A 14805-nucleotide genomic window follows, 5' to 3' on the forward strand; every position below is an offset into this window, starting at 1 on the left:
ATTTCATTTATCTGTATCATTCTATCCATACTCTTCTTATTGTCATGTACTTGCTTTTAGGTCATTCTTCTCATCTCAAGAAGCTCAGAGGCTAGCATACAGTATTTTTTCCTACCTGAGCATACATCCCTATCCCTATACTTTTGGAACTTTAATATACTTTAATATCCCATTAACCACCATGGCCTCATAAGTCATATGCCTCCTTACTCTCTTATAAGTCTTAGTATGAATCTACACCATGACATCTTCAGGATATTAAATTCTTAAATTATTCTGATTAGAAACTTCTGATTTTTTGTCTCTTTTTCTACTCAACTTCCAAATCAATTCTTTATCCTCACAAGAAGAAATTCCCTTTAAAATGGAAGATGAATACAAAGAATGATTTCCATTTCTTTTTTGTCCATTCAAATACAATCAGTTTCATTTTTGATGAAATGAAATATCCATTATGTGTAATGTTCACCATGACTAGCACTTTGTGATTTTCTTCTTGAAGAAAATGTCAATTATATGTAAATATGATGCTTCTATGTGATGATGTCTACAAGATTTAAACTTTTTGTTTATTACTCCTGTGCCATGTTTTCCAAACATAGTTATTACTATTATATCCTATACCTAACCTTGCAAAAAAATCACTAGGTCTTATAAATGCTAATTAAATTTAATCTTATTGAGTTTTCTATAAATTTTCTTCTGTCTCATCTTTTACGAAAGCTATATCTTCCTAGTAGCCTTTTCTGACAGATTTTTGTCAATGAACATAATATAAAATGATAAAGTATCTCATGAGATGATGTTTTTTGTGTATGTTGAACTTGTGATGAAATCAATTCTATAAACAACTTTAGTTATGTTTCTTTTTTTATTTATTTAATAGCCTTTTATTTACAGGTTATATGTATAGGTAACTTTACAGCATTAACAATTGCCAAACCTCTTGTTCCAATTTTTCACCTCTTACCCCCACCCCCTCCCCCAGATGGCAGGATGACCAGTAGATGTTGAATACATTAAAATATAAATTAGACACACAATAAGTATACATGACCAAACCGTTATTTTGCTGTACAAAAAGAATCAGACTCTGAAATATTGTACAATTAGCTTGTGAAGGAAATCAAAAATGCAGGTGGGCAAAAATATAGGGATTGGGAATTCAATGTAATGGTTTTTAGTCATCACCCAGAATTCTTTCTCTGGGCGTAGCTGGTTCAGTTCATTACTGCTCCATTGGAGATGATTTGGTTGATTTCATTGCTGAGGATGGCCAGGTCCATCAGAACTGATCATCATATAATATTGTTGTTGAAGTATATAATGATCTCCTGGTTCTGCTCGTTTCACTCAGCATCAGTTCGTGTAAGTCTCTCCAGGCCTTTCTGAAATCATCCTGTTGGTCATTTCTTACAGAACAATAATATTCCATAATATTCATATACCACAATTTATTCAGCCATTCTCCAACTGATGGGTATCCACTCAGTTTCCAGTTTCTGGCCACTACAAACAGGGCTGCCACAAACATTCGTGCACATACAGGTCCCTTTCCCTTCTTTAGTATCTCTTGGGGATATAAGCCCAGTAGTAACACTGCTGGATCAAAGGGTATGCACAGTTTGATAACTTTTTGATCATAGTTCCAAACTACTCTCCAGAATGCTTGGATTCGTTCACAACTCCTCCAACAATGCATCAATGTCCCAGTTTTCCAGCATCCCCTTCAACAATCATCATTATATTTAGTTATGTTTCTAAGGAGAAACTGTGAAGCATTATTCTATTTAGCTATAATTTCATTTTTCTCATTTCTTTAATAGCAAAAACATTGATATTTCTATGATTTAGTTCTCCTAGAATAAGGATTCTTAGCCTACTATCCATGGACCCCAAAGGATATAGATTTCATGGGGTCTTTTAAGTTACATGGGAAAAATATATCTTCATTTCAATATAATTAGCTTCTGTTGTGATCCTCTGTACCTTACTTTTATTTCTTTTAAAATGATTATTCTGAAAAGGATCCATAAATATCACCAGTTTGCTAGAGGGATCCATGACACAAAAAGGTTGAGAACACATTGGCCACTGGTTAAGAGGCTTAAAATTAGAGTACAAATAGTTAACCTAATGTTGATTGGATGTCTATTAATTTTGTGATTCCTAGCTGTACCTTTTTCACATTAGCATCATAAAAATAAAAGTTAAAAAGAAGATTGAAAACCATCTTCTATTTTTTCTGTTTCATGGATTTACAGACAAAGAATTCATCAGCAATTAGTCAGCATATTGATGGTGATCCTGTCTGTATTTATCTGTTCTGACCCTCAAAAAGCAGACTCAGGTTGTTGCCAAGACTATCATCAGTCTTTTTCCAGCTTGATGCAATTTGCCAAAGCTTTCCTTTTGTTGGCAGAACCATGAAGAACCTGAGTTCATCTCCATGTCACAATAAGGCATTATGTTATAAGAATTGTGCAGGATTTGTTTTTAAACACAAGCTTTAATGAAAATATCAGAAAAAAATCTGAAATTTTATCCTTCAAAATCATTTCATTTCTGAATATGTTTTGAAAGACATGAGTTTGAAAGCAAATGAATATATTTCCAGTTCAATTGATTTCTCTAAATGACAATATTATATGGCTATACACATTTGTATCAAGGAGTTGTATCTTGAAATTTGGAAGGATTGCAATGCAAATGTAATACAAACCAATTTTTGATTGAAATTTCAAATGAAAGGTTTCTGCATGAATATACTCTGGTATAATTTGAATATCACATCACAAGTATTATTTCTTATAATATTTAGCATATACTTTGTATACATGAATAAATATGCAATATTCATATATGAATATGCCCTGGTGTAATTTGAACAGTACATGAATATTCTTTCTCATAGTATCTAAGTTTACTTTTTGGTGATATATTGTTATATATAACAATTTTGCTTTAATTTTTAAAAATTCATATTTATATATTTTGAATGTTCTTATCACAGATTGAAGTTTGCCATAGGCTATGGCTTTATGAGAAAGAAAATAAGCTTATCCTTTGGAACATGACTAGATATTTGCCATCTGTGGCCTTTTGGCTGAGTTGTTATGCTTCTACAATTCCCTCTGAAGTATACAATCATCAACTCTCATTAAATGAGAAAAGTTTTTTTTTCTTTAAGTATAGGTAAAATTATTACTTTGCAGTCCCTCTCCATTGTGTTAATATAATATCATGAATCTAAAATAATGGTATTTTGGAATTGAAAATTAAATGTGAGATTACTGATATCATATCATTTCTTTGAGATGAAACTGAAGGTGAAATAGGTTACATAGTTAATAGTCATAAAATGGACTAAAACTCAAATTTTCTTGCTTTTTTATCCAATAGTAAAGTCATTTTACTAATTATCCTCTATAGGGGAAAGGAGCTGGAGAATCCTTCATTATTATTTTATGTATCATAATATACTGAGCATAAAATCATGTTATATTAGGTAATGAGCAAGGGTATCCTAAGATAAAGAATTCTGAAGTTTTTTTGTTTTGTTTTGTTTCTGGGACCCACTTGCAGAGTAGTCAATGAGCCTATGAGTCTCTTTTTTCAAAATAATATTTTAAATAAATTAAACAAAATAAAGACAGTTACAAGAGAACCAATAATATTGAAATATAATTTTCAGTTTTTAAAAAACCAAACAAGTACACCAAATCTAGATTAAGAACCTCTGATTTAGGTCATGAGAAAATTCTTCCTCATCCTAAATATAGATCACAGATCTAAAAATTAAAATGGCCAAAAATAAAAAGTAGCAGCACAGGGATTTGAACTCATGTTCTATGTTCCAAGTACAGCATTCCTTCACTGAATAATGCTAATTCACATTTCACATATTTGGAGTTAGTTATGCTATAAATTATCTTTAAACATAAATTGATAATTCCTAGAGCTAAAACTAGGGTGTGGTGATTGGGAACTTTGTTGAAGGACATCAAAAGCTAGAGGAAAATTCTAAAATAATTATTTCAAAACATTAAGCAATTTTAAAAATGTTTCCATTTGTTGTTGACAAAACTCCATCAATAATACAAAAACAAAAGCTTACCTTCTAGTTAGTAAAAATAATTCATCCAAACAATACTATTAGATTACTTTTTTCTCTATTGTCCCCCTGCTCTCCATGGCTATATATCAGGGGAATACTTATTTGACTTTGCCTTTCCCTGATTTTCCCTTGATGGTGTGCTTATAATTCCCTATCAATTCTTGTATCCAGGGAACTCTTTTTATGAGGTTTTATGCTCTATAGCACCCATTCTCCTCAACTAAGCTAGTTTTATATATTTCAATATTCAGTTTGATCTTTTTTATCTTTTAATAAATACTAACCTACATTTAAAGTTTTTTCTTAATCAAGAAAGTATGATTTTCCTGAATTTTATCTCCTTGTTTCCAAAAGATAATTTATTTATATAAACAAACCAAAAAAGACAACAAAACTCCCTCCATCAAAATATGACCATGATATCAAGTCAAATCAACAAGGGTTTCCTGAGCTCGTATTTAATACTTATTTAGCAAAGTGCTGGAGATACCAAAAAATGGCACAAACAAAACAAAAGAACTACTACCCCTTGAAAAATGTCCTTCCCTCAAAGAATATAGAGTTAAATAGGGAGGCAATATGCAAATTACTATGTACAAACAAGACATATATAGGATAATTTGTATTTGATCAAATCACCTTGAAAGTATTACTCTGTATAGGAAATGCTTGCAATTCAACTCTTGATGTGGTCACAATAAACACAATTATTTTTAAGTCATATTGAGTTTTTGAAAATTTTTTTTAAAATGCTTATATTAACATATGTAACTACATAAATTTATGCTCCCACCTTGTTCAAAGTAATACATTCTAAAAAAATAAAAACATGAGAAAAAAGAAAGGAGAAAAGGAAGAAAGAAAAAGAAAGAATGAATGAATGAGAAAAAAGTAATGTAACATATTTCTGTAGTAAGTTGAAGGCTTTTTAAAAATATTTAAATTAAATTTTTAGCTTATACATGTATATGCATTTTAACATATTTCTATATGAGTCATGTTGGAGAGAAGTCAGACCAAAAAAAAAAAAAAAAGAAAAACCTTGAGAAATTAAAAAAAGAAAAACAAAAGAAAAAATGTGAAAATAATATGGCTTTGATCTTCATTAAGTTTCCATAGTTCTCTCTCTGGATGCAGATGACATTTTGCATCCATTGTTGTTGTTATTGTTATTGTTGTTGTTGTTGTTGTTGTTGTTGTTGTTGTTGTTGTTGTTTATTCCCTTGGATCACTGAATTGCTGAGAAGAGATAAATCTATCTAAGTTGATCATCAAACAAATTTTTTGTTGCTATACAGTTTTCCTGGTTTTGCTTACTTCACTCACCACTGGATAAGAATCCATCTTTTAGAGAATGTATTCCATTACATTCATATACCATAGTTTATTCAGTCATTCCCCTATTTATGGGCATATTTTTTTCATTTTCCACTTCTTTGACACCACAGAAAGAGCTGCTACAAACATTTTTGCATATGTGATGCTTTCCCCTCTTTTATAATGTCTTTGGGATACAGACTCAGTAGTGGTACTGCTGGATCAAAAATTAAGCACAGTTTTATAGCCCCTTAGGCATAGTTCCAAATTGCTCTTCAAAATGATTGGATTACTTCACACTTATGTCAACAATGCATTAATATCTTTGTTTTCCCCCATTCCCGTCAAAATTTGTCATCTTTTCCTGTTATCTTAGCCAATCTGATGGTTATAAGGTGGTGATTCAGAGTTCTTTTAATTTTAATATTTATAATCAATATTGATTTAGAGAATTTTTTCATATGGTTATGGATGGCTTTAATTTCATTATCTGAAAATTACTCATATCCTTTGACCATTTATAATTTGAAAAATGATTTGTATTCTTATAAATTTGACTCAGTTCTCTACATATTTTAGAAGTGAGACATTTATCAGAAATACTGCCTGCAAAAATTGTTTCCTAATTTTCTGTCTCCCTCTTAATCTTGGCTGCATTGGTTTTATTTGTGCAAAACCTTTTTTTAAAATTTAATGTAATCAAAATTATCTATTTTGTATCTCATTAGTTTTTGTTTGCTCATAAATTCCCCCCTTCTCCAAAAATCTCACAAATAAACTATACCTTCCTCTCCTAATTTGTTTATAGTGTCACCTTTCTGGGTAAATCATCTACCCATTTTGATTTTACCTTGGGGAGTAAAGCCAGGAACCTGTCTGATCTTTCCCAGCTTCCCTCAAAACCACATGAAACCAAACCTCTGAACAAAGTTTGGAACTACAGAGCCTATAAAGGGACAAAATGAGACTATTCTCTAACTCAAGATAGATTGAAGGTTCAAGAAAAGTTCATCTGAAAGAGGTACTGAGCCAGCTAAGACAGGGTAGGGGAAAGCCAATGAGACGGTCTTAATCACAGTAGATCAGCAACCAAGATCCAAAATCCTGGCTCAGTTAGGAGAACACACCAGCGGACCAGCCTCCAGTCCCACAAGAAGGGAAATCTCCAGCCTGGGAAACCAGGCAACAACAGGCCTAGGTTGGACTACCTTATACTTTGAGCAAGACACCAAACATAAAAGACCACTGTGCTCAAAACTGCACACGAAGCTTGGGGCAAAGTCTCTTGTGCCCCAGGAGCAGAACTTGACCTTAAAAATCACAAAATAAAAAGAGGGGAGTGAGAGAGGATAGGAGGGAAGGAGGAAATAGGGGAGAGGGAGAGGAAGGAAGGAAAAGAAAGAAAGGAAGAAAAGGAGCAACAAACAGAAAACAACCTTAACCATAGAAAGCTATTATTGTGACAGGGAAGAACAAAACATTAACTCTGAAGAGGACAAAATGCCCACATGTGAAGCCTAAAAATGATAATATGAATTTATCTCAAGCCCAAAGAGCTTTCTTGGAAGTACTTATACAGAACTTTAAAAGTCAAATAAGAGGCAGAAGAAAAATTGGGAAAATTAATGACAGGTATGTAAGAGAGAGTCAACAGCTTGGGAAAGGAAAGACAAAAATTGACTGAAAAAAAATTTCTTAAAAAATACAATTGGTTAAATTAAAAAAAAAACTCCACAGAAGAAAACCACATTGTAAAACATAGAATTAATCAAATATAAAAGGAAATACAAAGCTAACTGAAGAAAATTATACATTAAAAACTAGAAGTAGGCAAATGGAAACTAGTATACCAAGAATCAGTCAAACTAAAAAGAATGAAAAAATGGAAGTGTAAAATACCTCAGTGGAAAAACAGCTGACCTGGAAATTAGTAGAGACAATTAAAAAATTATTGCTCTACCTGAAGGTCATGACCAAAAAAAAAAAAAAAAAGAACTTGGATAGCATTCTTCAAGAGATCATCAAGGAAAACTACCATTCTAGAACTAGAAAGCAAAATAGTCATTGAAAGAATCCATTGATAATCTCCAGAAAGAGATACCACAAGGAAAACCTCAAGAAACAGTGTTGCAACACTCCAGTACTATAAGCTCAAGGAAAAATACTATAAAATGCCAGGAAAGAAAACACAATTCAAGTACAGAAGCCAGTCAGGATTAGCTAGAATTTGACAGCTTCCACAATAAAGGACTGGAGGGAGTGGAATATCATATTCTGGAAGGCAAAGAAGATGGAATTACAATCAAGAATAAGCTGCTTAGAGAATATGAGCATCATCTTTTAAGGGAGGAGATGGATCTTCACTGGAGTAAGAGACTTTGATTCAAAGTAAAAATGTAAACAAGAAGGAAAAATAAAACCTAACATTTAAAGTTTACATGTTTACATATCTAAATGGGAAAATGATACTTGTAATTCTTGAGAATTGTATTTTTATTATGGCCATTAGAGGGGCCATACATACATAGGATATGGATAATTAGACTGACATAATATTAAAGAAAAAGACATGAAAGGGTTGGAAAAAGATTGGAAGAGGAAGAAGAAAGGGGAGATAAAATGGAGTAAATTAGTCACATGAAGAGGCACAAAAGATCTATTACAGTAGAGGGAAAGAAGGGAGAAGAATGAGTATTAGAAGGGAGGGCAGAAATAATAGGAGAAATGGGTAAGAGAAGCAAGCAGGGATGATAAAAGGAAGGGCAGATTGATGGAAGTGTTGATTAGAAGCAAAACACTACTGAGGAAAGAGAGAACAAAAGTATATGTGAGGGAGAAAATAGGATGAAGGGAAAGACACAGCTAGTTATCATAATTATGAATGTAAAGGGGATGAACTCTTCCATTAAATGGAAGTAGATAGCAGAGATTAAAAACAAGAATCCTACAATGTGCTGTTTACAGGAAATACATTTGAAACAGAGAGATAATACAGAATTAAGGCTAAAATCTGGAGCAGAATATATTAGGTTTCAGCAGAAGTAAAAAATTAAAAAAAGCAGGGGTAGCATTTCTGATCTCAGACAAAGCAAAAGCAAAAAAAGAACTAATTAAGAGTTAAGGAAAAAATCACTATTGATCAGAGAAATTGCAAATAAAGACAACTCTGAGATACTACTACTACACACCTGTCAGATTGGCTAAGATTACAGGAAAAAAATAATTATGAATGTTGGAGGGTATGTGGGAAGACTGGGACACTGATGCATTGTTGGTGGAGTTTTGAATGGATCCAACCATTCTGGAAAGCAATCTGGAATTATGCCCCAAAAGTTATCAAATGTGCATACTCTTTGATCCAGCAGTGTAGCTACTGGGTTTATATCCCAACGAGATACTAAAGAAGGGAAAGGGACCTGTATGTGCCAAAATGTTTGTGGCAGCCCTGTTTGTAGTAGCTAGAAACTGGAAAACGAATGGATGCCCATCAATTGGAGAATGGTTGGGGTAAATTGTGGTATATGAATGTTATGGACTATTATTGTTCTATAAGAAATGACCAGCAGAATGAACACAGAGAGGCTTGTAAAGACTTACATGAACTGATGCTGAGTGAAATGAGCAGAAACAGGAGATCATTTCACTTCAACAATAATACTATATGAGGATGTATTCTGATGGAAGTGTATATCTTTGACAAAGAGATCTAATTCATTTCCAAGTGATCAATGATGGATCAGGTACACCCAGATAAGGAACATTGGGAAATGAATGTGGACTACTTGTATTTTTGTGTTTTTTTTCCCAGGTTATGTTTATTTTCTGAATCCAATTCTTCTTGTGCAATAAGAGAACTGTACGGTTCTGCATACATATATTGTATCTAGAATATACTATAACATATTTAACATGTATAAGGCTGCCTGCCATCTAGGGGAAAGGTGGAGGGAGGTAAGGGAAAAGTTGGAACAGAAGTGAGTGCAAGACATAATGTTGTAAAAAATTACCCATGCATGTGTTCTGTCAATAAAAAGTTATAATAAAAAAAAGGAAAAGAAAAAAAGAGTTAAGGAAGAAAACTATATTTAGACAAAATGTCAAAGAAGAAATCCTTTTATGACACAACTGATACCAATAACCTAAATCAGGAAGAGCCAAAACAGAGAAAGAAAATTACAGACTAATCTCCCTAATGAATATTAATGCAAAATTTTAAAATAAAATTTTAGCAAGGAGATTACAACAATTTATCAGCGGGATAAAATGCTGTGACCCAGTGAGATTTACACTAGGAATGCAGGACTGGTTCAATATAAGGAAAACTATTGGCATAATTGATCATATCAATAACAAAATTAACAGAAATCATACTATAATCTCAACAAATGCAGAAATAACTTTTGACAAAATACGGAACCTTTTCTATTAAAACATGAGAGAACATAGGAATAAATGGAGTTTTCCTTAAAATAATAAATAATATCTATCTAGAACCATCAGCAAGCATTATTTGTAATGAGAAGATAGACATATTCCCAATAAGATCAGGGGTGAAACAAGGTTGCCCATTGTGACTACTGTTCTTCAATATTGTACTAGACATATTGGCTTCACCAATAAAAAAAAAAAAAAGAAGAAATTAAAAGAATTAGAGAATGCAAACTATTACACTTTGCAGATGATATAATGATATATTTAGAGAATCAACCTGAAATCTACTCGAAACAATTAACAGCTTTAGCAAAGTTACAGGAAATAAAATAAACTCATAAAAATCATCAGCATTGCTGTATATTACTAACAAAGCTCACCAACAAGAGATAGAAAGAAAAATTTCACTTAAAATAACTGTAGACAAAATACAATATCTGGGTAGTTTACCTTCCAAGACAAACTCAAGAACTGTATGAACACAATTATGAAACACTTTTCACACAAATAAAATCAGAACTACACAACTGGAAAAATATCAATTGCTCATGGGTAGATGGATCTAATATAATAAAAATGGCAATTCTATTTAAATTATTCTACCTTTTAGTTCCATACCAAACTACCAAAAATATATTATAGAGCTAGAAAAATAATAACAAAATTTATTTGGAAAAAGCTCAAGAGTAAAAGGAAACTAATGAAAAAATGCAAATGATAGTAGCCTACCAATATTAGGCATAAAACACTAACAGCAGTCATCAAAATCATCTGGTAGTGGCTAAGAAAAACTGGTGGATCAGTGGAATATATTAAATACACATGACTATAGTTTTCAATAACTACAGTAATCTACTGTTTGATAAATCTAAGGATTTATTTGATTTATTGATTTATTTAAGGATTTATTGATATTATTTGAGATAAGAACTCACTATTTGACAAAAATTGCTGGGAATGCTAGAAAATAATATGTCAGAAATTTGTCATAGACCTACATCTTCACATCCCATAATAAAATAAGATCAAAATGGGTATATGATTTAGACATTAGTGGTAATAATATAAGCAAATTAGAAAAACAAGGAATAGTTTTACCTATCAGATCTTTGGCAAAGGGAGGAATTTATGGCCAAAGAAAGACTAGAGAACATTATGAAATACAAGTTGGAATACTTTACATTAAATTAAAAGGTTTTTTACCAAACAAAACCAACAAGCTAAGATTATAAGGGAAACAGAAAGCTGGGATACAATAAAAATACAACCACATACATACAATACAGTCAAAGTTTCTGATAAAGACCTCATTTCTACAATATGTAGATAATTCACTCAAATCTATAAGAATATAAGCCACTCTCCAATTGATAAATAATCAAAGGATATGAATAGACAATTTTCAAATGAAGAAATTATAGCCATCTATAGTCACATGAAAAAATGTTTTAAATTACTATTGATTGGAGAAATGAAAATCAAAACAATACTGAGGTACCACATCATACCCATCATATTGAATAAGATGACAGGAAAAGATAAAGATGAATGTTGGAGGGGATATGGGAAAATGGGGACACTAATATGTTGTTGGTGGAGTTTCAAAATGTTATTTTCTTAGGGAGACATTGCTGGTTTTTCAATTACTTTTTTTTCCAAATGAGTTCATTTCAAATAATGTATTTTCTCTTCTGTTAATATGGGCAATTTATATTTTTGCAAATATCCATCCATTCAATTAGCTTGCCAGATTTGTTGGCATATAGTTGGGCAAAATAACTCCTAAATATTGTTTTAATGTCTTCTATATCAGTGTTAAGTTCAATATTTTCATTTTTGATACTGGATATTTGGTTTTTTCTTTCCTTTTTTCTCATTAATTTAGCAAAAAGTTAAATCTATTTGGGTTTTTTCCCCATAAAATTATTGAACTTAGTTTTATTTATTAATTCATTAATGTTCTTACTTTCAGTTTTATTTATCTCTCCTTTGATTCCTAGAAATTCTAATTTAGTATTTAATTGTGGGGGGGTTAATTTGTTCTTTTTTTAATTGCATACCCACTTCATTGATCTTGTCTTTTTTTTTCTATTTTATTAATGTAAGCATTTAGAAATCTAAAATTTCCTCTAAGAACTGCTTTGGTTGCATCCCATAAAGTTTTTGTTGTTTCATTATGTTATTCTCTTTAATGAAATTCTGATTATTTCTATGATTTGATGTTTGATCCACTCATTCTTTAGGATTAGATTGTTTAATTTCCAATTATTTTTTAGCCTGTCCTTTCCTGAGATTCTTTATTGAATGTAATTTTTATGGCATCTTGATCTAAAAAGATTGCATTTACTATTGCTGCCTTTTTGCATTTGATTGTAAGGTTATAATACTTTACTACATGGTCAATTTTTGTATAGATGCCATGTAACACTGAAAAGAAGGTATTTTCCTTTCTATCCCCATTCATTTTTCTCCAGAGGTCCATCGTATCTAAAATTCTATTAGCCTCCCTAATTTCTTTCTTTTTTATTCTGTCATTAGACTTATCTAATTTTGAGAGAGGGAGGTTGAAGTTTACCCACTAGTATAGTTTTGCTGTTAATTTCTTCCGGTAGTTGACTTAACTTCTCCTTTAAAAATTTGGATGCTGTACCACTTGATCCATATAAATTTATCAATACCACTTCATTGTCTATGATACCTCTATAGCTTCCTTCCTTATCTCTTTTAATTAGATCTGTTTTTGCTTTTGCTTCATTTGGGATCAAGATTGTTACTCCTGATTTTTTTTTTACTTCAATTGAAGCATAGTATGTTCTACTCCTTTCTTTTCCATTTACTCGGTGTGTATTTATCTGTTCCATATGTGTTTCTTGTAAACAGCATATTGGATAATTCTGGTTATTAATTCATTCTGCTATCTATTTCTGTTTTGGGGGGAACAACATCCCATTCTCATTCATTCTCATAAGATTATGAACTGTATTTTCCTTCATTCCATTTTCTCCTTTGTCCCTGCTTAATAGTGTTTTGTTTCTGACCCACCCTGCCCTCGATAAAATAAATTTCTTTATCCAAATGAGGGTGAATGTTATTCCCTCTTTGAGTCAAATCTGATGAAATTAATCTTCAGACAATATTCATCCCTCTTCCTTGTTCTCCTCTATTGTAATAATACTTTTGTTTCTCTGTATGATATATTTTACCCTATTTTACCTCCCCTTTCCTCTTTTCCCAGTACAATCCTTTTTTTCATCTCTTAAAGTCTTTTTTAAAATGTCATCATATCAGAATCAATTTATATACACAATCTCTGTCTATGTATACCCTTTCTAACTACCCTAATTAAAGATATAGTTCTCAAGAGTTACAAGTAACATCTTCTCATGTATAGACATAAGTTTAACTATTAAATACAGTTTTCTTTCTTGTTTATGCTCCTCTTGATTCTTATATTTGAAAAACAACTTTTCTGTTTAATTCTGGTCTTTTCATCAGAAATAATTGGAAGTCCCCTATTTTATTGATGATCCATCTCTTATTCTGAAAGATTATGTTCAATTTTGCTGGGTTTCTTGGTTGTAATTCCACATCCTTTGCCCTCTAGCATATGACCCTCTGATCTTTTAGTATAAAAGCTGCCAAATCCTTGGTAAAACTGACTGTGGCTTCTCCATACTTGCATTGTTTTGTTTGTTTGTTTGTTTGTTTTTCACTTGCAACCTATAGTATTTTTCTCTTGAGATTATAGTTCTGGAATTGTTTCTTGGAGTTTTCCTTGTGGGAACCCTTTCTGGAGGTGATGGATTCTTTCAATGACTATTTTTCCCTCTGGTTCTACTATATCAGGACAATTTTTCTTGATGATCTCTTGAATGCTATCCAGACTCTCTTTTTTTTTTATTATGGCTTTCAGGTAGTCCAAAAATTTTTATATTGTCTCTTCTGGATCTGTTTTTTCAATGAGGTATTTTACATTTTCTTTTTAGTTTTTTTTTTCATTCTTTTTAGTTTGACAGATTCTTGATGTCTCATAGAATAATTAGTTTCTATTTGCCCAGTTCTAGTTTTAATGTATGGTTTTCTTCAGTTAGCTTTTGTAATTTCTTTTCCGTTTGTTTAATTCTACTTTTTGAGGTATTGTTTTCTTCATTGGATTTTTTTTTGCATTTAACCAATTGTATTTCTTAAGGAATTGTTTTCTTTAGTCAATTTTTGCCCTTCCTTTTCCAAGCTGTTGACTCTCTCTTGCACACTTTTCATTTCTTTCTCCACTTTTTCTTATACCTCTCTTATTTGACTTTAAAAATCCTCCCCCGCCACATTGCAATAAAATTGCAATTTTATTGTTCCTTTCAAATTACATGATTTTGTAATATATATATTACATGATTATTTTATTGTAGTAAGCTTATTTTTATTACACATTGATTTATGAATCATCTTGGGAGAGAAAAATCAGAACAAAAGGCAAAAAACCATGGGAGAGATTTTTAAAAATGAACTGAACATAGCATGTATTGATTTATATTTAGTCTCCTTAGTTCTTTTTCTGGATGCGATGGCATTTTCTGTCCAAAATCTGTTGGGATTGCTTTGGATCACTGAACGACCCAGAAGAACCAAGCCTTTCATAGTTAATTGATTATTGAATATTCTTGTTGTTATTGTATACAACGTATTCCTAATTCTGCTTATTTTGCTCAGCATCAGGTCATGTAAGTCTTTCTAGGCCTTTCTATAATCAGCTTGTTCATCATGTTTACAGAACAATAATATTCCATTACCTTCATGTATCACAACTTGTTCAGCCATTCCTTAATTGATGGGTATCCACTCATTTTCCAATTCTTTGCCATAGACAAAAAGAGCTGCTACAAACGTATTTACACATGTAAGTCCTTTTCCTTCCTTTATGACTTCCTTGGGATATATACCAGTAA

This window comes from Sarcophilus harrisii, chromosome 5 (assembly GCF_902635505.1).
Source record: "Sarcophilus harrisii chromosome 5, mSarHar1.11, whole genome shotgun sequence".
NCBI lineage: Eukaryota > Metazoa > Chordata > Mammalia > Dasyuromorphia > Dasyuridae > Sarcophilus > Sarcophilus harrisii.